The sequence below is a fragment of the Saccopteryx bilineata genome, chromosome 12 (genome assembly GCF_036850765.1).
Source record: "Saccopteryx bilineata isolate mSacBil1 chromosome 12, mSacBil1_pri_phased_curated, whole genome shotgun sequence".
Classification (NCBI taxonomy): Eukaryota; Metazoa; Chordata; class Mammalia; order Chiroptera; family Emballonuridae; genus Saccopteryx; species Saccopteryx bilineata.
In genome coordinates, this window is record NC_089501.1 from 10,992,508 (window position 1) to 11,019,344 (window position 26,837).

The 26,837-nt window shown below is 39.2% G+C and overlaps 1 protein-coding gene across 8 annotated transcripts in view; it reads right to left on the minus strand.

Moving 5' to 3' along the window:
* The window catches only part of HS3ST5 (heparan sulfate-glucosamine 3-sulfotransferase 5), a 297,971-nt gene that overhangs the window by 100,118 nt on the left and 171,016 nt on the right, over positions 1–26,837 (minus strand). The window contains exon 1 of one of the 8 annotated variants that reach the window (XM_066248396.1): positions 26,188–26,238. The exons of the other annotated variants lie outside the window; for them this stretch is intronic. The gene's annotated coding sequence lies outside the window, so the exon portion shown is untranslated. Of the gene's footprint in view, positions 1–26,187; positions 26,239–26,837 lie in introns of those variants that run through there. 8 annotated transcript variants of the gene reach the window in all.

Below are 26,837 nucleotides of genomic sequence, written 5' to 3' on the forward strand. Positions count from 1 at the left end.
ACATGGTCTTGTACAATGACCTGATATTGAACTCTGCAAAAGTGCCTACAGTCTGACCAAATATGACTATGTAATGAGGAGACAACCCCCCATCTGGAAGATAGCCCTCACTATAATGCATCTACAATGCACAAGCAGAAAAAAGGGAACTGGGGGTGACAGGCCCAGGAAGCTTGTAGATTGTTGTAAACATGTTCTGATCCTTGTTAAGTGTCAAAAGCAAAGCCTTGGGCATAAGGTAGATCTGGGCACCAATCTTAGTCCTGACACCTGCTAGCTATGGGATCAGAACCATGTTTCAATTTTTCTCATTTGTAAAATGTGAAGAGTTGACACCTATTTCAGATGGTGTTGCTAGAATTAAATAAGCATCTCTGAGTAGCTCCTATGACAGTGCCTGACATGTAACAGCTGTTCAGTAAAGGTTTGGTCTCCCTGGCCCAGCACTCTGCTGTTAGTCAGGGCCTGAACTGTGGGAGCCTTTATCAGATGAGGGCTGACCTGTGTCCCGGGGTGGGGGCGGGGCCCTCAAGCATGTTCTGCTGATGCTTGTGGTAATTACTCTCACTTGCTTGCCTCTCTTTCACCCCAACTTCTCTACTTTCTTTTGTTTTTCATTCCTGAACTGACCCTCACTTTTTTGGCATCCCTCATGTTTGTTTACTCTGAGAATCTTGGCTTTGTTGCTGACATCACACTTTTCCTACAGACAAGGTTCTAGTTCTGTCCATGTTCCTTCAAATTATGGATGAGGGCATGGATTTGTACTTCTTGGTTGGTCCTCGTAGTACATTCTTGTCTTATCTCACATTGAACTTAAAGACTACCTCAATAAAACAAAACAAAGCAAAGCAAAACTACCTTGAATTAACTTTTTAAAAATTATATATATATTTAAAATTTTCTTTTATTTATTATTAATTGAATTTATTGGGGTGATAGTGTTAACAAAATTTTACAGGTTTCAGGTGTACACTTCTACAATACATCTTCTGTACACCATATTTTATTAATTTTTCATCATCTTTTCATGAATAGAGCTTCTTTATTATGAAAGATTCCTTCTCAAAATGGCATAATGTACTTCCAGTTTCATCTCAAGTGCTATCTGCAGTGGTCCCAGCAGGAGGCCTGACCTACCTGGGCCGTGGTTTAAGCAAAGCTGACATGAAATGACAGTGCTGGGTTTAGAAACGCAGATTCTCAAATCAGAGGACAGGAAAGGTGGGAATGCTCACGTGGAAACTCAGAGCCTGCATGATTAGAATGGAGGAAACTGGAGAGAGTGGCCAGGGTGGATTATGTACAAAGAAAATGACAGATGCCAAGGCAGTAGAAGTTCAGTGGGAGGGGCCAAGGACATCAAAGCAAACAAATGCAGCAGATGCAGAGGTGAGACTTCCGTCTTAAAGGCTGCCTGGGGAGCCGTATGTGAGAGGCAGTGCTCAGGCGGGGGTGGCATGGGGAGGCACAGGTCATCACTCTGCAGGGAAAAAGCTGTGTGCCACCAAGCCACAGCCCCCTGCTCAGGCTGACGAATTCTGACAGTACTGTTGTCCATACCATAGCTGGATTTAAAGAACTTGTTGAAAGTGGCCTTAATTGAGTTATCATTATGCCTCATCACCTTTAAATAATGCACCACTAAAAGGAAGGCGTATCTTCTTAAGGTTGCATTAAAGTGAATTATTATTGGGGAATGGCTAACAAAAGGGGTCCAAAGCCTCATTGTTTGTTTGTTTTTTTCCTTTCATTTTATTTTGTATTGGTTTCAGGTGTACAACTTAGTGGCTAGACAATAGTGTCCCCCTGATATTTCCAGTGCCCAACTGGCACCTACAAAGTTATAGCAGTATTATTGACTATATTTCCTGCTTTATAAAGCCTCATTATTTTCAATAGAAGGAATTAGTCTGCTTTGGAAATAAGAATGCCTCTGGCCTTTCCATTAAAATTGACAAAAATAACCTAATCCAGTTGCTTCTGTAAATGTTCCTTCTCTATTAGCCATAGTTCTATAAGAAAGAGTACTTGGTAATAGAGAGCCTTACCCTGGTGACCAACCACAAAGACAGATAGGTAGTATATTTAAAATAGCAATTTGTGAACAATGTTAAAGAGTAACCGCTGTTTAAAAACAAAGAAACAATACAAGAAGGTATTCAATTTTGTCCCTCTCTTATGGCAGAGCCTGGCCAACTCTGACTAATTTTGAAAGAATTGTATTATTAAGAAAAGCAGAAGTCTGGACCAAAAAAGCATGTGATTTTATTCAATCTGTAAACTAGTCTCCAAAGAAGGTATTCCTTCAATCTCATGTCAGATGTGGCTAAGGAGCATAAAGGCAAGAACCTTCCAGGTGGCAAAGTCAGAGGCCATGGATGTCGATGGCCAAACAGGCCCTTCAGAGTCTACACATGGGGATGAGTCCAGAGCGTGGGCGGGGCGTCTTTGAAGTTCCCGAGCTGCAGGGTCACTGGCATGGACCAGGGACTGCTTTGTTTCCTGTGATTTCTTTTCTTAATGGGAGATTTGATTGTAGTTGTCCTCTTCCTTCTCCAACATTACATATTGGGGATATGCGGGCAGAGCCAGACAATTGGACTCTTTGTTTATAGGTCACCAAAATATGGAGCGATCTCTGTTTTTGATGGAAAGGTGGTGCATATCTTTGTGTTAGATGCAAAGACTGGGCAGGGCTTAGAAAGCACATGGATATTGGCTGTCGAGAAGCACAAGCTTGGATGGGGACTGCTACAGACTTGGTGTTCTAGCTGTTGCCAGTAGATGGGTCAAATGACTAAATTCTCACTAACAGAACATGAGCTGAAGTGATGGCTACTACTTCCAAATCACTTATTTGAAAGAAGGTTGATTGCTCTTCATCTGCTCCTCCATGGGAGAGAGCACTGGAAGCTCCAATCATGAAAAAGATGATGAAAAACAACATGGAAGGAGCCTGGGTCTTGGGATGACTTAATGGAGCAGAGCCACCCCACCAACCCGAACTACTCTCTCCAAAGTGTTGAGTCAGTGAGAAATCAACTTCTATTATATTTTACCTTCTGTTATTTGGGATCCTCCCTCATCCTGTGGCATAAAATTATTATTTCTGAATGATTTGACGTAGGAAGAAGTCTAAACATTAACTTTAAAGTAATGTGAATTTAAAATTTCAGTTCCACATAAAAAAGTCATTTTTTTATAGACATGATAAATTCTTAGGTCAGCAGGAGGTCAGTGTTTGGGGTATACCACCATCCTTAAAATGAAATGTAAAAACCTGCTAGACTCAAACATAGTCTCAAATGAGGTCAAGCACCTGGTAATTCAAAATCCTGGTAGGTCTGTACCATCCAGTATCAAGAAAGGACAGGCTTAAAGTATGGTTCCCCTTTGCGAGGCAGAGGAACATGTTAATCAGATAAGAAAGGCAGCTAGTCCTGCCAAGAGGAGGCGCAGGTACTTTGGGCTCAGTGTTACTTTCAAATAAAAGAATTTCTGTTCTATAGCGAGTAGGAACAGCTAATTATGTTTTTCTTGGCTACCATCAAGTACTCTTACTGAAAACTAATTTTTTGCTCCTTATTATTACCTGAATAGAATTAATGTAACACCACTTCCAATACAATGAACTGTTTTAGATAGCTTGTGGAGTTTGTTGTAATGTATATGCTCATTCACACACACTGCAGTATTCACACAGATCTGGATGTCACAGAGCCTAAGCCCACATGACCATTAACATGAAAACACCATGAAGCACTATCAGACTCCAGTTGCACACAGTGCAGAATGTTGTTCAGTGTTTGCCTTCTTAAAGTTTTCTAAGACAGGCAATCTCACAAGCAAATGTATAGAGACCCAGCTGCCCTTTGACTAAGTGCATCAAGATAAGTATTTACTTCATATATAAGACATTATACAAGAGAAGAGACCCTGGAAATGCTGTGAGAGTTAGACTTTGATATGGGAAACTGGAGGAGAAAGCCATATTTCATTTTCATTCAGGAAAGGATTTGCAAAGAATGATAGGAGAAGGTATGGAGATGTGCATTCTGCAAGTACAATAATTAAAATAAAACCCTGAAGGAAAGCACTGTTGTAGTGGTCATGCTTACTCATTCAGTATAAGCATGGAGAGAAGAAACACAGGAGGGACAGTCATGATGTCTTACATAAATTGCACCAGAAAACTTATTTTTTTTGAGACTCAAAGTATTTTGCTTGTTCTTAAAAGTGGGAATTCTAGTGTAACTAAAAAGATAAACATACTTAATATCCTTTCAATCTTGAATTTTTTACTGTTTGTTTAAAGCATGAATTAAAAACACCCAGAAAACACATTCTTTCTGTAAATCTTCAAGGATCATTTCTCATGTCATTCAAATGAAGATTAATGCTTATAGAATGAAGCACCTATAAATGTTCATTATGAAGTATAGGACTTCCATATTAATCATGTCAGGTCAGAATTTTTTTTGGTATTGTTTATTGTGGGCAGCATGATTTGACCCAAAGAATAGCTATCTGAAACCATATAATAAAATTCTTCCTTATAAGGGGGTTCTACTCTGTTGGCTTTAAGATCAAATGTCAATATTCTTTGATCTTTGTTGCTCAGATGTTCTCATTATGTGGAATAGAATTCAGCAGGTGTTTGATTGTTTATCCAGTAAAGGAGAAGGTGAGCTGGGATTAAATTGTTATGACACAGCTTTGTTTTAGCCCTGCTGAGTCTCGCTGAATTTAGAATAATTGTGTTGGTGCAATAGCAATCTTGCTAAGTACAATAGGACACGGAAAAGGTTGGCTCAGAAACTAATGAACTGCAGCTACCACCTGTGGGATTGAAACTAAATGCCTCTAAAAGAAATACTCATAAATGTAACTGGCCATCTTGTTGATTAGCTTTTTGGTGGACAGAATTCTAGTTGCCTAAATGAACCAGCACAACCTCTCTCTGGAAGCCAGTGAGTCTGTATAACCATTTGCTTCCAAACACACATTTGCCCAATAAATTCCAATATACTCAAAGCCTTTTTGAAAGAAGACACTGATAGTCAAATTATGTAAAATGTGGAAAATTATATCAACACTTCAAAAACTGTAAATTAAAATAGAAAACATAAGTTCTTGTGCCAGTGTTCTAAGATCATTCTTTTCTAATTCAAAAACATTCAGTTCTACTTGTATATCCCATTCTCTGTGGCTGAGCTAATTGTAAAATGAAAAGTTCAAATTTATGTTCCTTAAGTTATTCCAAAGAGAATTTCAGTCTCAATTCCCACCATTAGGACACAATTTTCTATTTTTAAAGAACAAGGATTTCTGTGCCCACATCTGCACAGCACGCACCGTTCTCAGACGACATCAACTGTTATTAGCCCATCTGCATTCTTAATTTCTCTGCTTTTGACCAGAATTTTAAGCTTTTCCGAACACCATTTTTCATTATATCCAGTTAGGGGCAAAATTTTGGGTAACTAAGAATTATTCCATAACGATGTGAGCTAAGCATGAGGTGGTTTTTAGAAAGAAGCTAGAGTTTGAAGCCCCTAAGTCAGTCTACAGATTTACTTTACTCGTCTTCTCAGAATTCTATCTTGCATCCCAGGGAAATCCAGAGGCTAATGTGGACTTTGCTGAGAATTTGTCAGGTGAGGGGGTCAATGCTGGCGCCGGTTCTCTGTCTCTACACACTTTCTTCCTGTGGCCCAACCTCCCGAATGCAGGTACAATATTAAGTGGCTGCCCCTTGACCAGCCAGTCCCCATTTCTGCCAGGAGACATAAAGAAGATCAGCCTCATGCAGCCTTTACTGCTAAGGGCTTTCGGTTGTGATTCCAAAGCTTCTGCCTTGTCTTGACTTACTGGATCTCAGTTTTGTTAACTGAGTCTACCTGGAAACCTGCCTAATAATTTTCACTCTCTTTAGTTTGCCCCCTGTGAGTTCTAGCATCTCCTAACTCTTCTTGTCCCTCTGGGCTCCAAGCAGGAGTTGAAGTCTTGCCTCTGACCTCCAGCCAATGGTTGAGGCCCTATGCATTTGCTTGAATTGTCCCAGTTGCCCTAAATAACTCATCCACTGAAACACCCCTTTATTGTCTAATGTCTATGGTAGTGGTAACATCATGACCATTGTTGTTCAGATACCGGTCTCTGCCTCCTAGTCTAGACCTTTTCAGCATTCTTACAGCTTCTATGTATCCTCTTGTATGTCCCATGCTGGTGGGGGAGAGCCAGGCCCTGGTCCCCTGAGTCTTCCCTGCTTCAGTATAGCTAACTTGATAATGTTCACCAGTCCTCTCTTAAATGATAACAGTTTGGAATGTTTACATATCCTATTAGAATTCTGTTACAGTTCCTAATTCTGTTACATTTTCCAAATGTTGTCTCTTTCTATATATCCTTTGATATGCTGTTCCTTCCCATCCATCTGTTGAAAACCTCTCCTCTTGATGGCAGGAATTGCCTGATTCTCCTCTTCATATCCATGCCCTCAGCTGGGCAGACTGCCATCACACCATACTGATGCAGAGATCAGGCTTCGGTCCTAGACTATGATATTCTGTCTTATTTCACTCTCATTGACTTTTCTGTGCTCAGCCAGATGGGATAAAAGTAGCAGTATGGTAAAACTATAAGGCCAGTACAAAATTTAAGCAGTTTCCACCTCTGTTTCTTCTTTCCTAGGACCCTCTTTTTTTCTTCCGCAGATCAGGGTTTCAACTAGAATCAGCCATAATCTCTTTATTAACAGCTACTACCTCAGTACTCACAGCAGGCCTGCAGGCTGGGCAGGATCAGACCCATTTTGCAGATGGGGACAGCAAGACCCAGAAAGGTCTAGATTATTTTGCTTTTTAGCTCTTTGCTGTTCAGGCTTCTTCAAGTGGGCAACAGTGAGCAGAGAGGGATTACTTAGGGGACACGTGGGCCAGGTGGGGTTCAGTGGGTAGCAGAGTGGATCACAAGGGGGTCTCAGTTTCTGGGTCAGGCAAGTGGGCTGAAGTAAAGGCATATCCAGTTGCTGGAGATCTGGCTTTTGGACCTCAGTCTATTAATGCTTGGGGCAGAGATGGAAAGATCTGCATGTAAAAGGCTGTGTCTGGAGTGCCTCATCTGTTGGCCAGCTCTGACCGCTTGCAGCATGACTAGAGAAACCTGTGATCAGTTACACTGTCTGCCCCAGGGAACAGAGGGCAGCTTGTTTGTTTTCTGAGCCTGCTCTTGGTTTCAGGACAACCATCTAATTCACACTATTTATAACTAGAAGGAAACCCAAAAGAGGAACAAATTGGTAAAACTTGCATTGAATTATTAAAGCAACATTCAGTGTAAATGTGACTTGCTTACAATATTTGATTAAAGTCTTTAAATGATCTTCAGGGCCCTCCAAGATCAGACCACCTTGCCCCATTGCCCAGCCCCATCTCCCGGCCCCTCGCCCCGCCCTGCCCTGCCCCGCCCCATCACCCCGCCTCATCTCCCTGCCACATCACCCTGTCCTATTGAGCTGCTACTAGTTCTCTCTTTTCCAGACTTGCTCCATTCCAGCCACATCACCGCCTAAGTGCTTGGGGGAAGGCAGGGGTAGGCATACACGAACACTTAGCAAGTTCCTGCTTTAGGCATTTGCTAGTCAGGTGTACTTTTCCTGAGATGAACTTCACCCACATGTGGGCAAAGTTTTCTCCCTGCGGCCTCTGTACAACTCATCACACCTGCAAAGTCCTCCCAACAGCTTTCCGTGAGGATACAGCCCCACCTCTCCCCTCCTCTTGGCACTCCTTATCTACTTGACTTTGCCTCCTTTCCGCTCACTGTCCTTGTTATGTGTTTACTCTCTGCCTCTCTCATTCCCCATCCCTATCCTCACCTACAACGTCAGCTCCAGACATTGTTTACTGACGTTGCTCCAGCACATAAGAGCCCTTAGTGAGCAGTAGGTGCCCAGACAGAAATTGTTGAATGAAATTATGCCAATTATTTCATGGAATAATATTTCTCATGCTTAATACTAATATAGTTTGACTCTATCAAATGTCTTACTTTATTATGCTAGTAAATTTTGATAATGACAACTCCATCTTGTGACTTAAAGTATCTCTTCATTCTCTTCCCCAATTTTAAGTGGCCTGAAAAGGTATAAATAATAGGATATAACTACATATCAAGAAGAAAGGAACAAAAGAAAAGGATAGTAAAGTGAAGCATATAGTAGAATAAATAGACAAAAAAATTTTGTCCTTTGTTACTCAAGCTGATGGACTCTATTCAGAACTTAGGATAAAAGAAAAAAAATCCAAAAAGCACTATTTTTTAGTTCTTTTCCATCATCATGGAAAAATATGAGTTTAAATCCAGATTTTGTCACTTATTATTTGTGTTCTTGGGCAAATTTCTTAGTTTCTCAAGTTCTGACTTTCCCATTCTATAAGACAGATAGAATTATAGTGTTGACTGCATGGCTGTGCTGGAGATTAAATGAGAAGAGAGTGCATTAAGTCCTCAGTCCAGTGTCTGGTCCACGCTTGCAGTCTCCAGAGCGGGGCACTCACTCGGGAGGTGGAAGACCCGGTAAGTGGTGTCTAGCAGAGCTCTCTCACAGACCATGCCGACTGCTCTGCAGAACACCAGCTCCTTAGCTCTGTCCTCAAAGTAACAAAGCCACTGTGAGATGCTGTGTCCATGAAAGGACTCATTATATCACAGGCTAAGTGACCTGAAATATATTTTTAAAAGCAAAATTCCCCAAACATGATCCTTTTCACATCTCTTTTAAATACAAATTTCACTTAACTTAAACTGGGTTTGGTGTGAAACGTGAGGATAAACACTCCTTGTGCTTACAGATTGAATCTGGAAGCAGTACTTCACAGAGAGTTCTGACAAGCCCTGAAACTAATTTGCTGTGCTTTACCCGGGTGCACCAATAGGGACTGCCTGTGGAAATGAATGAGCTGGTCTGGGCAGGCGGCACTGTAAATAACAGGCACCAGGAAAAAAAAATCCCGAGGAAAATTAATTTTCAACAGTGGAACAGAGCAGGGAAAACAGAACTTGCTTGTCCTGCTTATGATTTATAACTGTCCCCTCTTAACTCACAGTAATGAATCACCAACTTTTCCTCCAGGAGTTTATTCTGTCTCTGAGTTTGACTCTGCATATATGTACATGCAAGAACTGGAACTCTCCTGTCATTTGGAATTTCTCTATGCTGTGCTTCCAAATCCTAGTCTTTTCAACATGAACAACAACAAAATCTCCAAAGGGAACTTCCTCCTTCACCCCATTCTTGTTTCTTCAGAATTCTCAGCAAAGTTTCAATCAAGAGGCAAGTTTCTTTCTTTCTTTTTTTTTTTTTTTTTTTTTAATTTTTCTGAAGCTGGAAACGGGGAAGGCAGTCAGACAGACTCCCGCATGTGCCCGACCGGGATCCACCCAGCACGCCCACCAGGGGACGATGCTCTGCCCATCTGGGGCGTTGCTCTGTCGTGACCAGAGCCACTCCAGTGCCTGGGGCAGAGGCCAAGGAACCATCCCCAGTGCCCGGGCCAACTTTGCTTCAGAGGAGCCTTGGCTGCAGGAGGGGAAGAGAGAGACAGAGAGGAAGGAGAGGGGGAGGGGTGGAGAAGCAGATGGGCACCTCTCCTGTGTGCCCTGGCCGGGAATCGAACCCAGGACTTCCGCACGCCAGGCCGACGCTCTACCACTGAGAAAACCGGCCAGGGCTTAAGAGTCAAGTTTCTAACAATTGGATTTGAGCATAAAATTTATATTCTTCTCAAGAATATTTTTATGATTCAAGGGTAAATGTCAAGCCAGTGATGAAAACCCGTTAAAAAAAAAACAAACATGATCAAAAATGGTATGTATTTTGTAGTTGTATTTAAGTTTTAAAGTCTGTATTTAACAGAGCTTAGAGTAACTATCTTACTAATATAGTTATGCAATGTGCTATGTAGTAATCACACTTGCCTGGAAATTCATCAACTATTAGTTTTTATTTATTATTTGTACCTTGACTTGCCCAAAGCTAGCCTCTTCTTAGCAAAGTTTCCACCATTCCCTTGTGGTCAAAACTGGTGGTCACACTTCTCAATCCCTGGGCTGTTTCACGTCTTGGCAGCATCTGCCACTACTGACCATTCATTCCCTTTTCCTGGCAACATTTCATCCCGTTGGCCACGATAACCACACTCTTCACATTTGCCTACCAGCTCTGTGGCTTCTCACTGAGGTTCTTCTTCCACCTATATTTTCAATATGGCTTCTCCTCGGTGCTTTGTTTTAGGCTGCTCTCTTCTTACTCTAAACTCTGCTTAAGCAACGTGTCCTCTGTCCATGGATGCGGCAGTTACCATGTTATTTACACCTTCATCTGAGAGATCTCTCCTGAACTCAAAGCTATTTATTCAACACTTACTAGTCTACTATACTTAGATAACACAGGCACTTCAATCTCAACTTGCCCCAGTGGGATGTATTCGTTTTCTGCCTCCACTTTCTCTTCTTTATATATTCTTTCCTTTAGTGATTACTATGAGTATCCATCCCACTGTCCAGGCTAGGGCTATGGCTACCATCCTAGATCGCCAAGTGAGATACTTTCTATCCATCCTTTTTTCTGTTTCCACTGCTGAGACCTGAATTCAGGCCACTGTGACCTTGGCCCTGTTTACTGCCTTCCTTGCTGTCTTGAACTCACCCACCTCATTCCCACTCTGCACCAAGAATGGTCTAATACACAAATCTGATCAAGGTACTGAAATAAAAAAAAAAATTCAATAGCTTCTCCTCACCCCAGGAATAAAGGCCAAAGTCTGCTCTGTAAAGCAGTAATGGACTGGTCCCTGCTTGATTTTTTTAGCTTTACCTCTTTCTTCTTGACACATTTTCTTTTCTTTTTTCTATACCTTGCCTTCTAAGCTTTAGTTTTTCTGAAAATCTTCCAGTCCTCTCTTGTTTCTAAACCCCTCCCTTACCTGGCTAAGTCCTGCGCATCTGCCAGGGGTCAACGGAGCTTTCCCTTCCTCCAGGAAGTTTCTCTGAAGTAAAGTGCCTCTCCCATGGACTCCATAGTATCTAGACCTCCCCTTCATGCCTACTCATACTGTACTTGGAGGCCAGAGAATTGCATGCCCAGGGGCAGTGTTTAAACAGTTTGTGGTGGACTACCCATGTCTGCTGTAGTGCATTGTCCACAGTCCACTCAGTCAATATTTGTGGAAACATATTGATAAAAGGAAGAATGAAATCTAGCTGTCAGATTCTAGTAGAATTTATAGCATATCTGTCTATCCATAAAGTATGAGCAGCAGAATCTTTACTATCTTTAGACAGCGGTTGTAAAACTATCATCTTAAAATTAAAAAGGAAACAATAATGCCACCCCACGTTTACTGAGCACCACATGCTGGCACTGGTGAAGCATTTCACATAGGCACGTCATCTTGTCCTCACAGTGATCTATGAAGCAGGGTCTATTTTCTCCACATTACAGATTAAGAAAATAAGGCTAAGGGAGATTAATAATGTGGCCAAAATCAGTTGTTGGAGCCTGGATTCTATGCAATCCCCAAAGCTCTGGCCTTTCACAATCATTCAACAAAGTGGATAAATGTGTACAACAAAAATGCTCTGAGTACTTGTTTTGTGTAAAATAACTCAAAGGTTGTATACACAACAATCCCTGTTTCACTCCAGTGAAAATAACTAGGAACATTGAAGAGAGGGCCTGTTATGCATTTGGCTAGTTATTTCCATCAACCTGGCAAAAAACGTTCTGCATTTCATAGAAGAAGATGATAGGGAAAACCAGAAAACTTTCTAGCTCTTCTGTATCAGAGACTGTAATTTCATTAGTTAGCAAATAATGTGAATGTTCAGGTTTATTAACAGTCAAATCCAGATACAAATGCAAATAGAGAAGTAGAGTGAAAACCAAATAGCAGATGCTCATTATCTGCCCTTTTTGAAAACGATGCCAGTGCTCTTTGTTGTGAACAGGCACCTAATAACCAAATTCTAGGCCTGAAATAAACCTAGAAATTATTTATTCCAATTCTCCCCAATTATTTTTTAGCTTGAGGTCCAAAGAAAAATAAAGACTAAGTATAGGAAAGTACGAGAAGCCTGACCAGGTGGTGGCGCAATGGATAGAGCTTCGGATTGGGATGCAGAGGACCCAGGTTCGAAACCCTGAGGTTGCTGGCTTGAGTGTGGGATCATGGACATGACCCCATGGTCAATAGCTTGAGCCCAACCCAGGTTGCTGGCTCATCTGGCTTGAGCAAGGGCTCCCCAGCTTGAGCACAGGGTTGTTGGCTTGAGTGTGGGATCATGGACATGACCCCATGGTCAATAGCTTGAGCCCAAAGGTCACTGACTTGAAGCCCATGGTTGTTGGCCTGAGTTCAAGATCACTGGCTTGAGCAAGGGGTCACTTGCTCCACCTTCTCTGCCCCGCCAAGGCACATATGAGAAAGCAATCAGTGAACAACTAAGATGCCCCAACAAAGAGTTGATGCTTCTCACCTCTCTTTTTCCCTATCTGTCTGTCCCTATCTGTCCTTCTCTCTGATTCATTCTCTGTTTCTGTCAAAAAAAAAGAAAAGTACCAGGACTCTGGGAAGCTCATTGGTAGCTTCTGCAGAAGCTGAACTTATACCTATCCTGAGACCCAGCTGTTCCACTCCTTGGAGTATACCAACAGATATGCTTCCAGTGTGTGTGTGTGTGTACACTATATATACAATATCTTGTATATAGTTATGATATACTGTATACATATATGTAATTATCATACAAAATTGTTTTTTTTTTGCTTTAACCCCAAAATGAAATGGATCTAGTTATCATCAATAGACTGGATAAATAAAATATGGTGCACTAAACAATGGAACATACCACATAGTGATGACAACAAAATACAACAGAATCCAACCAGTAGATGAATCTTGAAAACATGCTGAGCAAAAGAAGTAATAATTTTATCATGATCTTATAGATTTCAAGAAATGGCCTAACCTAATCCATGATGTCATATATCAGAAGTATGGTTACTAGGAGTGGACGGTGGGGTGTGATTAACTGGAAGGGACACAAGAGTGTTCATTGAAATGTTGATTTTTATCCTTTGATTTGAGTGCTGGTTATATATGTGTGTTCACTCTGTGACAACCCATCGAGCTCTATACTATTATGTGTGCATTTTTTCTTAAAATTAAAAAAAAAAATATTTACTGATTTTAGTGAGAGGAGAGGGGAGAAAGAGAGAGAGAGAGGGCGAGTGAGTGAGAGACAGGAACATCCATCTGTTCCTATAATATGCTCTGACCCGGGGATAGAACTGGCAACCTGTACACTTCAGGATGATGCTCTAACCAACCAAGCTATCTGGCCGGGGGTTTGTTTTTTCTGTATGTATGTTATCCTTCCTCCTCCAAAAAGAAACTTTGGCATTCTCATCATCAGCCTCATACATTATCAGAAAAGTCTTTGACACAATGGGAAAAATTTATGGAATGTTGTAAATCTTAATTCTGCTGAAACTAACATTTGTTTCAGTCATATCAACAAAAATAAATACTTCAGTATTGAAAATGTTTGCTAAAGAAACAAATGTGTTTGATGAGAAAACACAAATATGCTTTGGCAAGCATTTGTTGGATCGGAGGTAGCAAATGTAAAACTTTCAAAGTGTTACTGAATTTGTTTACAATCAGCTTACCAAGATTTAGAATTTTGCAGCATTATATACTTTTTAAAACACTGAATGGATAAAAATAATTGTAACAGAAATAAAAATATTAAACTTCTATGCTGTTGCTATGGTTCTGTCCCAACTACACAGAGTTTTATAATGCCTGGCATGTCAGGCATTCAAAATTATTTGCTATATAAATAAAAATATAGTAGTACATCAAGGACTCTTTAGAATACTTCTAATTAATCTTTTTCATATAGAGGTATTTTTTAATATGTGGTAAATAGAAAGTTACCTATACTTCTTTACTATTTTAGTAGACATATAATGAAGAACAATGACAAAAAAACCCTAAAAATTGCTAATTAATATTATTTTCAAAATACCTATAAATGATAGAATATCACTAAATAATTTATGCTGAAGAAGTTTTATTAAATAAAAACCCGAGCCAGTAGGCCTTAGAAAAATGAACCCCCCCCCCCCGCAGTCTACTACATTTAGAGAAAAAATTGAGACAAGAGTATCTTTCCCTGGAAGTAATCATATTTAATTGGTATCAAGAAAATCTTACAAAATATTAGGTTTCATAGAAAAATGTTTAAAATGTATATTTTTTACTTTTAAGTAATACATTTTTACTATGACTCTAAAATCTGTCTCAGTCACCATTAACATTTTAAAAGAAAGTTCTCCAGTTCTTACTAAACAAATAAATAATACCTGACACCAGCATTAGGGAACATAAACATAAAATTACCTGTTATTAAAAAGTGAGCACATTTTTCTTAAAGAAATATATTACTCAGCTGTAAAATAGTATGTTTACCATTCACACTAATGTTTCAACATTATGGTTCAATCTTCTAAAATGCTGACATGGAAAATGATGGCGTAATAAACTAATTCATCATAATGTGCAAAAAAAAATCCGCTGGAATAAATTGTAATAACCTTTCAAAAACTAGCAGCTTTTAAAAGTATTAATTTCTACTTCAGATAATTGGTAAGGACACCTGGGTTGGTAGGCAATATTTTTTATGGGATTGCTCTGTCAGGAGCTCAGACTGTCTCTGGACTCAGCAATGATCATTTAGCGCTAAATGACAGTGAATCTTGCAAATAGGTCTTCTAGATGGTATTTGCCATAAATTACCAAACTCAACTCTCCTCAAGGTCAGCCAAATGAGAGGGCAGGTATCAAATGGCCATAGTGGAGACCTAGAGTGATCCTCGGTTTTCTCATAAATGGACAATAGTTGTGTTGGCTGCCATAAAATCAACTTAATGGACTGACAACATAAATTACCATCAAACTTTGACAACATTTGTCCCTCGAAAACAACTGAAGAACGCTTTTTATCAAAGTGGGGGGAAATGGATAATAATATATTTTGCTCGATACCAGATCATAAATATTTTTAACAATGCTAAGTGGAGAATGAATTAATATTAGAAGCCACAATATGTTTTACTTGATGCATTAAAAACAGCATCTAAGTAATATTAAAATGACACTTGGTTTGTGAAGTAACTGATATATCTGTATCAGTTATATAGATATCATAGTAATGCAATGGTGTGTATGTTGTGTTATGTTCTACAAAACAAGATTGCATTTACTTGGCACTGGGTACTTTTACTAAACCTGAACAACCAAAAAAAATCTTAATTTTCTTGTAGTCTTATTTTATCAATGAAGTCCACTGGACCTAAAGAAAAGAAAAGATAGATTCTTCAGTTCTCACATTACTATGAATAAATCATTAATTTACATTCTTTATGGCTCAGTTTTTTCCATCTGTGAAGTACTATAATTATACAATAGAACATTTTGGAGACAATGGAATTAATCTTGGGAGGAAACACCAAATAAACCCCAAACTACTAGAGAATCATATCAACTGTAGGCAGCAATGAACAGTTTTTGAAAGTCAATTTGATAGAAATAAAACAACAGCAAAAACAATAAATTGGAATTTTGGAGACAAACAGCATTATTTAGCTGAATTTTCATTACTCATCTAAGTATTCTGCCATCCTATAACTGTAGTTACTATTATTACAACGTAAAGCTACACATATTTTCTCAGGCATTTTAATGTAGTATTTATTATCTCTTGGAAAGACTTCTATGTAAATTGGCTAAAAGAAATGCCACCTTGAATAAAAGCAAGATTTTCCTTGAATCAAATGGCATCTCAGACCATGAATATTACATATGATGTCCAATAAACTCTACAAAATTTATAAACAATAAAAGTTCCCAAACAGAATTTCATTTTGTGTCTTTCTCTCTCGTGTCTACTCATCACCTCTCGTCTTCCTTTGCACTCTGTCTTGCATTTATTTTCTTCCTTCTAGTCCCACTGTCACGTCTGTCCAAAACCTCATCACCTTAGAACTGAATTATTGCAGTAGTTTCTTTGCTGCTGTACTCTTACTGCAAATTTGTTCTGACCAGTTCTGCCAAATTTGTCTTTTTTAAAGCACTGTTTTAATTATGTCATTCCCCTGCTCAAAAATTTTTAATGCCTCCCCATCGCCTGGAGGCCAAAGGCCAGCATCTTCAGCTAGAATCAGAGCCTTTGGCTATGGGGACTCACCTCCTTTTCTGATCTTGTCTTTTCCAGTTCCCCTGTACAAGCCTTCAGGATAATAAATGCACCTGCTGCCTGGTCACCTCCACCCCAAGTGCCTGCCTGGCCAGTGCCATCCATCCTCTCTGCCTAGTCAGCTGCCTTTTTCTATGAGGCCTTTTTCACTACTTTCACCCATAGTCAGTGCCTCCAGCCATGAAATTGGAGCACTCTATTAAAAAAAAACTTTTTAAAATTCATTTTAGAGAGGAGGGAGAGAGAGAGAGAGAGAGAGAGAGAGAGAGAGAGAGAGAGAGAGAGAGAGAGAAAGTGGGGTGAAGCAGAAAACATCAACTCCCATATGTGCCTTGACCAGGAAAGTGCAGGGTTTCGAACGGGCGAACTCAGCGTTCCAGGTCGACGCTTTATCCACTGCGCCACCACAGATCAGATCATCATTTTTTTGTAATGTTACTTCATTTTTATTACTTAATGGGTTTTTTTTTGTTTTTTGTTTTTTTTACAGAGACACAGAGAGAGTCAGAGAGAGGGATAGATAGGGACAGACAGATGGGAATGGAGATGAGAAGCATCAATCATTAGTTTTTTGTTGCAACACCTTAGTTGTTCATCGATTTCTTTCGAATATGTGCCTTGACCACGGGCCTTCAGCAGACTGAGTAACCCCTTGCTCAAGCCAGCAACCTTGGGTCCAAGATGGTGAGCTTTTTGCTCAAACCAGATGAGCCTGCGCTCTAGCTGGCAACCTTGGGGTCTCGAACCTGGGTCCTCCGCATCTCAGTTCAATGCTCTATCCACTGTGCCACTGCCTGGTCAGACACTTAATGCTTTTCATGTCTTTTGTCCCTAATTAATTCACAATGTTGTTTGAGGTCAGGGGTGTTTGCATTCTTCTTCCTTGCCAATCTCCCCAGCACACAGTTATGAAAATAGTTGGCAATCAGTAACACCTGTTTAATGAATGAATGCAAAATGCTTCTCTAGGCTTCTTGTAAGATTGGAATGAAAGCTATTCAGTTGTGTCTGTAACTTGCGGTATTCAGAAGAGCAATTTATGTATGTGAGGCAGTTTTCCTGAGTGTCATAAATGTCTTTAATTTTTAAGTTCTTAGTAAAAGTCTAGATTTTAAAATATAAGCTAAGCACGAGAGTTACAATGTTAAAATTTGACTGATGGCAACATGAGCACCATAGGAATCAACACAAACTGATGCCACATTCATTGACTTAAGACTAATTTTCTGAAAGTTCCTTACTAACAGAAAGTTCAATAATTGCTAAACAAAACTGAAATAATTTTAAGAAGTTTAGAGAAAAAAGATAACTGTATAGTAGTTCAGAGTCTTTATTTTATGAATCAGACATATATTTGAGCTTATAATAGTGTTAGAAAGAGCATGGATTTTGGAATTTGACAAGACCTGAGTAGGAAACGCAGTTCTGCTACTTATAAGGTGTGCTATCTTATGTCAGTAATTCAGTGCCTTTGAACCCTAAATTTCTCACAGGGTAGATGGGAATATTAATATCCAGTTCATTTGAAAACCTGAGATGAAGAAACCCCTTTTGAGCTATATCTTAGGATAAAAAATTTAAAGTCCCTAACGCACCTAGCCTAGTACATGACACATTAATGAGTTGTATCTATTATTATTGTATTTTTGAAGGGGATTTTTTTTAAAACTATGTCCCAACCTTTATGGAGGCAACTGGCTTCCCTAATAGTTCAAGAGCATGAGCATAGGCATCCCAAAAGTCTGGGTTTGAACTGTGGCAGTGCCATTTTAATAGTTGACTAAACTTATTTATTAACCTATCTGAGCCCCAACTGTATAGGAGGACATATGGGGAAAAGTAAATCTCCTTGCAGGGACACACTAAAGTCTAGGAATAATCTATTTTAAAGGGCCTAGCACAGAACAGGCACTCTAAATAGCAGCAATTATAATTCTAGTGAATCTTCTCCCAGACAAGTGCCATTCTGCTATGTATTGAAGAACCCATGTTCACAAATATTTTTTAAGTAATAGAAGTAGGAAAACTTTTCTTTATTAATTTCACTATTTTGCAGACAAACATAATTTGGTATTATAAAAATTATTTTTATAAATAATATATTGTATAGTGACTTATAGTTTATAAGATATCCTATGTGCTCCTTAAGGGCACACAGGAGAAGCGCCCATCTGTTTCTCCACCCCTCCCCCTCTCCTTCCTCTCTGTCTCTCTCTTCCCTTCCCGCAGCCAAGGCTCCATTGGAGCAGCATTTGCCCGGGCGCTGAGGATGGCTCTGTGCCCTCTGCCTCAGGCGCTAGAATGGCTCTGATTGCAGCAGAGCGATGCCCCAAGATGGGCAGAGCATTGCCCCCTGGTGGGTGGGCCAGGTGGATCCCAGTTGGGTGCATGCAGGAGTCTGTCTGACTGCCTCCCTGTTTCCAACTTCAGAGAAATACAAAAAAAGAAAAAAGAAAAAAAAGATATCCTTATGATTTAGGAATATAGTTTAAATATATTCCTCAAAATAGCTTTTTTTTTGCTGTATTACATCAATCATTATTCTTAAAACCTATTGTACCATTAATGTGCTTAGTAATTAACAATAACAAAAAGCTTCAAATATTTAAGAGGCTATTAAAATAGGTTAAATGTGTTATTGTCATAGTCTATATTTTTCAAAATACTTGACAGTTAAAATTGGTCAGGTGAAATAGAGCAATTGATCAGAGATTTTCTATCTCAGCAGTTGCTCTTGGAAGTAGAAGTCTCCTCTGGGCAAGCTTGGAAAAAAGATGACTATAAAAGTGATGTCTTAATTTCTCTTTGACTTTTTGAATACTGTTTAAAATATCAGCTAGGTTTCCTGTTTTCATTCAGGTTAAAATGCAATTTGAAAAATCTGGTAGGTGGTTTCTGGAAGTTATATAAACAAACAAAGAGAAAGAACATGGGTACATGCTTATATTAAATAACTTTCTTAAATTCAAATGCTTGCATTAGATCATAAGCTGGGATTAATTATTATCAAAACTCAGTAGGAATGTTGTTAAATGCTAAAAAATGAAAAGCACCTTACAGTTTTAAAAGACTGAGCTGTTTTTAATATTATAACAAGTGAAGCACATGCTTATTCACTCATCAAATACATTTACTTCCCTACAACATTTACAAGGTCAAAACAAGACATCAGCAATGGGGAGGCAAGATGGCGATGGAGTAGGCAGACATACCAACTTCTACCTCTCAGAACCAAACTGGATTACAACTTAATTTTAAGAACCATCATTTGGAAAAAACAACTTTGGACTAAACTAAGAGGACTCTTGAACCAAGGAACACTGAAGAAGCCACACTGAGACTGGTAGAAAAAGCGGAAATGCAGAGATGGCAGCCCGGAGAGACTCCCATGGCAGGAAGTTAGTTTAATGGAGAGAGGAGGGTCCTAAGCCCCAGGTACAAAGCCCCAGCCTACAGCCCCAAAGCCTAGAAGAAGTGTATGGACAGTATTTAGTTGAAAAACAAGCCAGAATACTGTTTGTGAGAAAGAGACAGATTTCTCAGACCCAGTATTCTTCTTAAAGGGACCATACAGAAAACCTCTTTCACAACCACTTACCCGGGACTCTGGGGGATGGGGAGAGATAAGAGGACCGGAGTAGCAGGAAGAGAGTGTAATCTAGGAAGCACAGGGAGAAACACTTTGAGGGACAGCCACCCTAACCCCTGGGCTGAATCACTGCCCAAATCTAAAGTGAGTATTTCCCCTGGAACCAGCAATACCAGCAAAGGGAAGCAGAACACCGGCCAAACAAGCTCTCCCACGGCACTCAAAGCAGAGTCACTTAGAAGGAGGGAGCCTTTAGGAATGCAGTATTGAGTGCTAGGGTCTGAGCTGCAGCACCTCCATCCACAGTGCTGAGGGCTTGCCAGAGGGCGGGGGCGGCGGGATGTGGAAGCATGGTCCAGTTGGCTGGGGCAGAAACCAGGCTGGCCATGACTGAGGGCGGGCATGAGCTCAGTCTCACGTGGCGGGGGTAGAAGGGGCGCATGAAAATGGTCTGGCCTGGCTACAGGGCCTGGCGAGCAAGAGCAGTTCACTTGCAATCCTGCCCACAGGAGAAAGGCGAAAACCTAGGAACTGCAGAGACCTGCAGCTGAGTGTGGGCATGCAGCCATGCCTGGCCCATGGAGCTGGGGATTGCGCCCAATGCATGAGCACAAATCCACCTGTAGGGCCAGGTGAAAGCCCAGGAACAAGTGGAGACCCACGGCAGAACACAGGTGTGCAGTCCTGCCTGTGGTGCCAAGGCCTACAGCCCCAGACATCACAAGCAACACCATGGGGGGCGGCAGAGTAAAGGCTGAGGTTTGTGGACCCAGAGACATGAACACATGAACACAACCCCTCCTGTGGAGGAGAGGTGAAAACCACAGTGACAGCCACAGCCAGCTGGCACTGGCAATGCTCATACCTGAATGCCCGAGGCAGCAGCAGAGAGGGTGGTGGTGGTGGGCCTGCATACAGACCACACCTAGGGAACACAGAGGCCACACTCATTGGACTTTAGTGGCCACACCCTTCTTATACACAGACAAAATGGGAAGACAGAGAAAAGCAACCCAAATGAATCAAGAGAAATCCTCAGAAAAGAACTTGAATAAGTCAGATATAACCATATTACCAGATGCAGAGTTTAAAATAATGATTGTTAGGATGCTCAAAGATCTTAGAACAACAATATATGGTTATAACAAACACCTAAATAAAGAGATAGCAAGTATTAAAAATGACATTGAAATAATAAATAAAAATCAGTCAGAAATGACAAATACAATATCAGAAATGAAGACCACAATGGAAGGAATTAAAAGCAGGATGGATGAAGCTGAGAATCAAATCAGGAAATTAGAAGACAAGGTAAACAAAAGCACAGAAGCAGAGCAGCAAAAAGAAAGACTCAAAAAGTCTGAGGAAGCTCTAAGAGAGCTCTGTGACAACATGAAGAGAAATAACATCCGCATCATGAGGGTTCATGAAGAAGAAGAGAAAGAACAAGGAATAGAGACTTTGTTCAATCAAATCATAGCTGAAAACTTCCCTAAATTGATGCAGGAAAAAGTCACACAAGTTCAAGAAGCACAGAGAATTTTATTAAAGAGATACCCAAAGAAATCTACACCAAGACACATCATAATTAAAATACCAAAGCTAATTGATAAAAAGAAAATAATTTAATAAAATATTAAAAGGCTATCACCTACAATGGAGCCACCATAAGGATGACATCTGACTTCTCAATAGAAACACTTGAGGCCAGAAGGGAATGGTAAGAAATATTCAAAGTAATGCAGAACAAGAGCCTACAACCAAGACTACTTTATCTAGGAGAGCTATCATTTAAAATTGAAGAAGAAATAAAAAGCTTCCCAGACAAAAAAAAAAATTCAAGGAATTTATTACAACCAAACCAATGCTACAAGAAATGTTAAGGGGCCTGTTGTAAACAGATCAAATTGGAAAAAGAATATAGCAAAAGAGGAATACAGCTTTAAAGAATGAAATGACAATAAACAACTACATATCATTAATAACCTTAAATGTAAATGAATTAAATGCTCCAATTAAAACACATAGGGTAGCTGTGTGGATAAGAAAAAAGGACCCATACATATGCTGTCTATAAGAGACACACCTTAAAACAAAAGATGCACATAGACTGAAGGTAAAAGGATGGAAAAAATATTTCATGCAAATGGAAATGAAAAAAAAGCTGGGTAGCAATACTTATATCAGATAAAATGGACTTTAAAACAAAGGCTATAGTAAGAGATAAAGAAAGTCACTACATAATGATAAAGGGAGCAATTCAACAGGAAGATATAACCATTATAAATATCTACGCACCTAATATAGGAGCACCTAAATATATAAAGCAGACTTTGATGGATATAAAGGGCGAGATCAACAGCATTACTATAATAGTATGGAATTTCAATATCCCACTAACATCACTAGATAGATCCTCAAGAAAGAAAATTTAAAAAGAAACAGCAGACTTAAAGGACACACTAGAGCAACCGGATTTAATAGGTATCTTTAGAACCTTTCACCCTAAAGCAGCAGAATATACATTCTTTTCAAGAGCTCATGGTACATCCTTTAGGATAGACCACATATTAGGGCACAAAAGCAGTCTCAACAAATTTAAGAAGATTGAAATCACATCAAGCATTTTCTCTGATCACAATGGCATGAAACTAGAAATAACCACAACAGAAAAACTGAAAAATACTCAAACACTTGGAAACTAAATATCATGTTATTAAATAACAAATGGATTAGTAATGAGATCAAAGAAGAAATAAAAAAATTCCTAGAAATGAATGATAATGAGCATACAACAACTCAAAATTGGTAGGACACAGCAAAAGCAGTACTGAGAGAAAAGTTCAAAGCATTACAGGCATCCCTTAAGAAGCTAGAAAAAGCTCGAATAAACAACTTAACCCTGCATCTAAAAGAACTAGAAAAAGAACAGCAAGTAAAGCCCAGAGGTAGTATAAGGAAGGAAATAATGAAGATCAGAGCAGAAATAAATGACATAGAGGCTAAAGAAACAATACAGAGGATCAATGAAACAAGGAGCTGGTTCTTTGTAAAGGTAAACAAGATTGATGAACCTTTAACCAGACTCACCAACAGAAAAAGAGAGGGGACTCAAATAAATAAAATTAAAAATGAGAGTGGAGAAATAACACTGACACAACAGAAATACAAAGGATTGTAGAAAATACTATGAAGAACTGTGTGCTAAAGAATTAGACAACCTAGAAGAAATAGACAAATTTCTTGAAACATAATATTTTCCAAATCAATTTGGAAGAATCAGAAAACCTAAACAGACTGATTACAACAAATGAGATCAAAACAGTTATTAAAAAACTTCCAACAAACAAAAGCCCTGGGCCCAATGTCTTCACAAGTGAATTCTATCAAATATTCAAAGAAGAATAAACTCCTATTCTTCTCAAGCTATTTCAAAAAATCAAAGGAAGGAAGACTTCCAAGTTCATTTTATGAGGCAAACATAATTCTGATTCTAAAACCAGGCAAAGACAACAGAAAGAAAGAAAAATATAAGCCCATATCCCTGATGAATTTAGATGCTAAAATCCTCAACAAAATATTAGCAAACTGGATCCAGCAATATATGAAAAAAATCATACACCATGATCAAGTGGGATTTATTCTGGGGAGGCAAGGCTGGTACAATATTCACAATTCAATCAATGTGATTCATCATATAAACAAAAGGAAGGAGAAAAACCACATAATAATTTCAATAGATGCAGAAATAGCATTTAATAAATCCAGCACCCATTTATGATCAAAACTCTCAGCAAAGCTGGAATACAGGGAACGTACCTCAACATGATAAAGGCCATCTATGACAAACCCACAGCCAACATCATACTCAATAGGCAAAAATTAAAAGCAATCTCCTTAAGGTCAGGAACAAAGCAGGGGTGCCCCCTTTCACCATTCTTATTCAACATATTTCTGGAAGTCCTAGCCACAGCAATCAGACAAGAAGAAGAAATAAAAGGCATCCAAATTGGAAAAGAAGAAGTAAGACTATCATTATTTGCAGATGATATAATATTGTACAGTGTGTCTGTAAGTCATGGTGCACTTTTGACCGGTCTCAGGAAAGCAACGAAAGATGATAGAAATGTGAAATCTGCACCAAATAAAAGGAAAACTCTCCCAGTTTCATACCTATTCAGTGCAGTTCGATGCGGGCTAACACACAGATTTTTCAGCGCTCCTTAGGTAGCTATCCCGTATAGCCTTTACAGACTCATCACTGACTGATGGCCTACCAGAACAGGGTTTCTCCACCAAACTGCCGATTTCCTTCACTCAACTGCTTATCCTACCGAGTAATGTTATTCCTATGTGGTGGTGCTTCATTATAATAAACGTGCTGATATTCACATTGCACTTTGGTCACGGATTCAAAATAGCGACCCACAGAACACAATGAACTTTCCCCTGTACTGTCCACATCTCGACTGGCATGGCCGTGAACTGCTCCGCTGTATACATGGTGTTACGTCATCATCTGCGCATGCACACATGCTGCCACATTATCCTATAGAAACTGGGAAGGTTTTCTTTTTATTTGGTGCAGATTTCACATTTCTATCGTCTTTTCTTGCTTTCCTATAACCGGTGAAAAGTGTACTATGACTTTACGGACACACTGTATATAGAAAACCCTAAAGTCTCAGTCAAAAACTGATAAATGAATTCAGCAAGGTAGCAGGATATAAAATTAATACTTAGAAATCAGAGACATTTTTATATACCAACAATAAACTGTCAGAAAGAGAAATTAAGGAAACAATCCCCTTTACTATTGCAACCAAAAAAAATAAAGTACTGTACCTAGGAGTAAATTTAACCAAGGAGGTTAAAGACTTGTACTCAGAAAATTATAAAACATTGATAAAAGAAATGAAGGAAGATACGAACAAGTGAAAGCATATACTGTGCTCATGGTTAGAAAGAATAAACATCATTAAAATGTCTATATTACCCAAAGCAATTTATAAATTCAATGCAATAGCAATTAAAATACCAATGACATACTTCAAAGATATTGAACAAATATTCCAAAAATTTATATGGAACCAAAAAAGGACACAAATAGCCTCAGCAATCTTGAAAAGGAAGAATAAAGTTGGAGGTATCACACTTCCTGATATCAAGTTTTACTACAGGGCCATTGTACTCAAAACAGCTTGGTACTGGCATAAGAACAGGCATATAGATCAATGAAACAGAACAGAGATCCCGGAAATTAACCCACACCTTTATGGACAACTGATATTTGACAAAGGAGGTAAGAGCATACAATGGAGTAAAGACAGCCTCTTCAACAAATAGTGTTGGAAAATTGGACAGCTACCTGCAAAAAAATGAAACTAGACCACCAACTTACACATTCACAAAAATAAACTCGAAATGGATAAAAGACCTAAATGTAAGCCGTGAAACCATAAGCATTTTAGTGAAAACATAGTAAGCTCTCCGACATCTCTTGCAGCTATATATTTGCTGATTTATCTCCATGGAGAAGTGAAATAAAAGACAGGATAAACAAATGGGACTATATCAAACTAAAAAGCTTTTGCACAGCTAAAGACAATAAGAACAGAATAAAAAAACAAACTATACAATGGAAGAACATATTCAACAATACATCTGATAAGGGGTTAATAACCAAAATTTATAAAGAACTTGTAAAACTCAACACCAGGAAGTTAAACAATCCAATAAAAAAATGGGCACAAGAAATGAATAGACACTTCTCCAAAGAGGACGTACAGATGGCCAATAGGCATATGAAAAAATACCCAACATCACTGATCATTAGAGAAATGCAAATTAAAACCACAATGAGATATCACCTCACACCAGTCAGAATGGTGCTCATTAACAAAACAACACACAATGAGCGCTGGAAGGATGTGGAGAAAAGGGAACCTTCTTGCACTGCTGGTGGGAATGCAGACTTGTGCAGCCACTGTTGAAAACGGTATGGAGATTCCTCAAAAAATTAAAAAATGAAACTACCTTTTGTCCCAGCTATCCCACTTTTAGGAATTTACCCCAAGAACACCATAGCACTGTTTTAAAAGGAGAAATGCACTGTTTTAAAAGGAGAAATGTGTTTATGGCAGCATTGTTCACAATAGCGAAGATCTGGAAACAGTCCAAGTGTCTGTCAGTGGACTAGTGGATTAAAAAGCTGTGGTACATATATACAATGGAATATTCTGGGGCCATGAAAAAGAAGGAAATCTTACCTTTTGTGACAACATGGATGGACCTGGAAACTATTATGTTAAGTGAAATAAGTCAGGCAGAAAAAGGAAAATATCATATGACCTCACTCATTTGAGGAATTCAATGAACAATGTAAACTGAGGAAGGTAATTGAGACAGAGGAGAGATCAAAGGGACCAGAGGAAAAGAGTACAGAGGGAAAGGGGATGATAAGATGGGATAAACCAGAAGAGAAGGAGGGAGGGCACTATGGGGAGGGGGGCAAGGGAGATGTTGAGGGGAATATGGGGGAGGGGGGATGCATTCTGGGTAACACTAGAATTTATGTAAACACAATAAATTAAAATCAATAATAAAAAATATATACATATATTAAAAAGACATCATCAACAATAGAAGTGCCATTAATTTCTTTGAAAAACTTTTGAAGAGATTGTTCCAAGAAGCAGCAGGCTGGTTCTCACTTAGGACCCAAGGGGTTTCAGGTACTTTGGATGGTACACAAGTAGTTGTAGAACTATGTATTTAAGGGTAGTATTACTCTTAATCTTTCAAATGAGCAGTTTGCCACACAGCCATTTCAAACAAGGTATATGGCTCCATATGCAACAGCCCTGATTTCCAATGTTTTATCCTATATACCCAGTCCTTAGGTTAGTGGTTATGACCA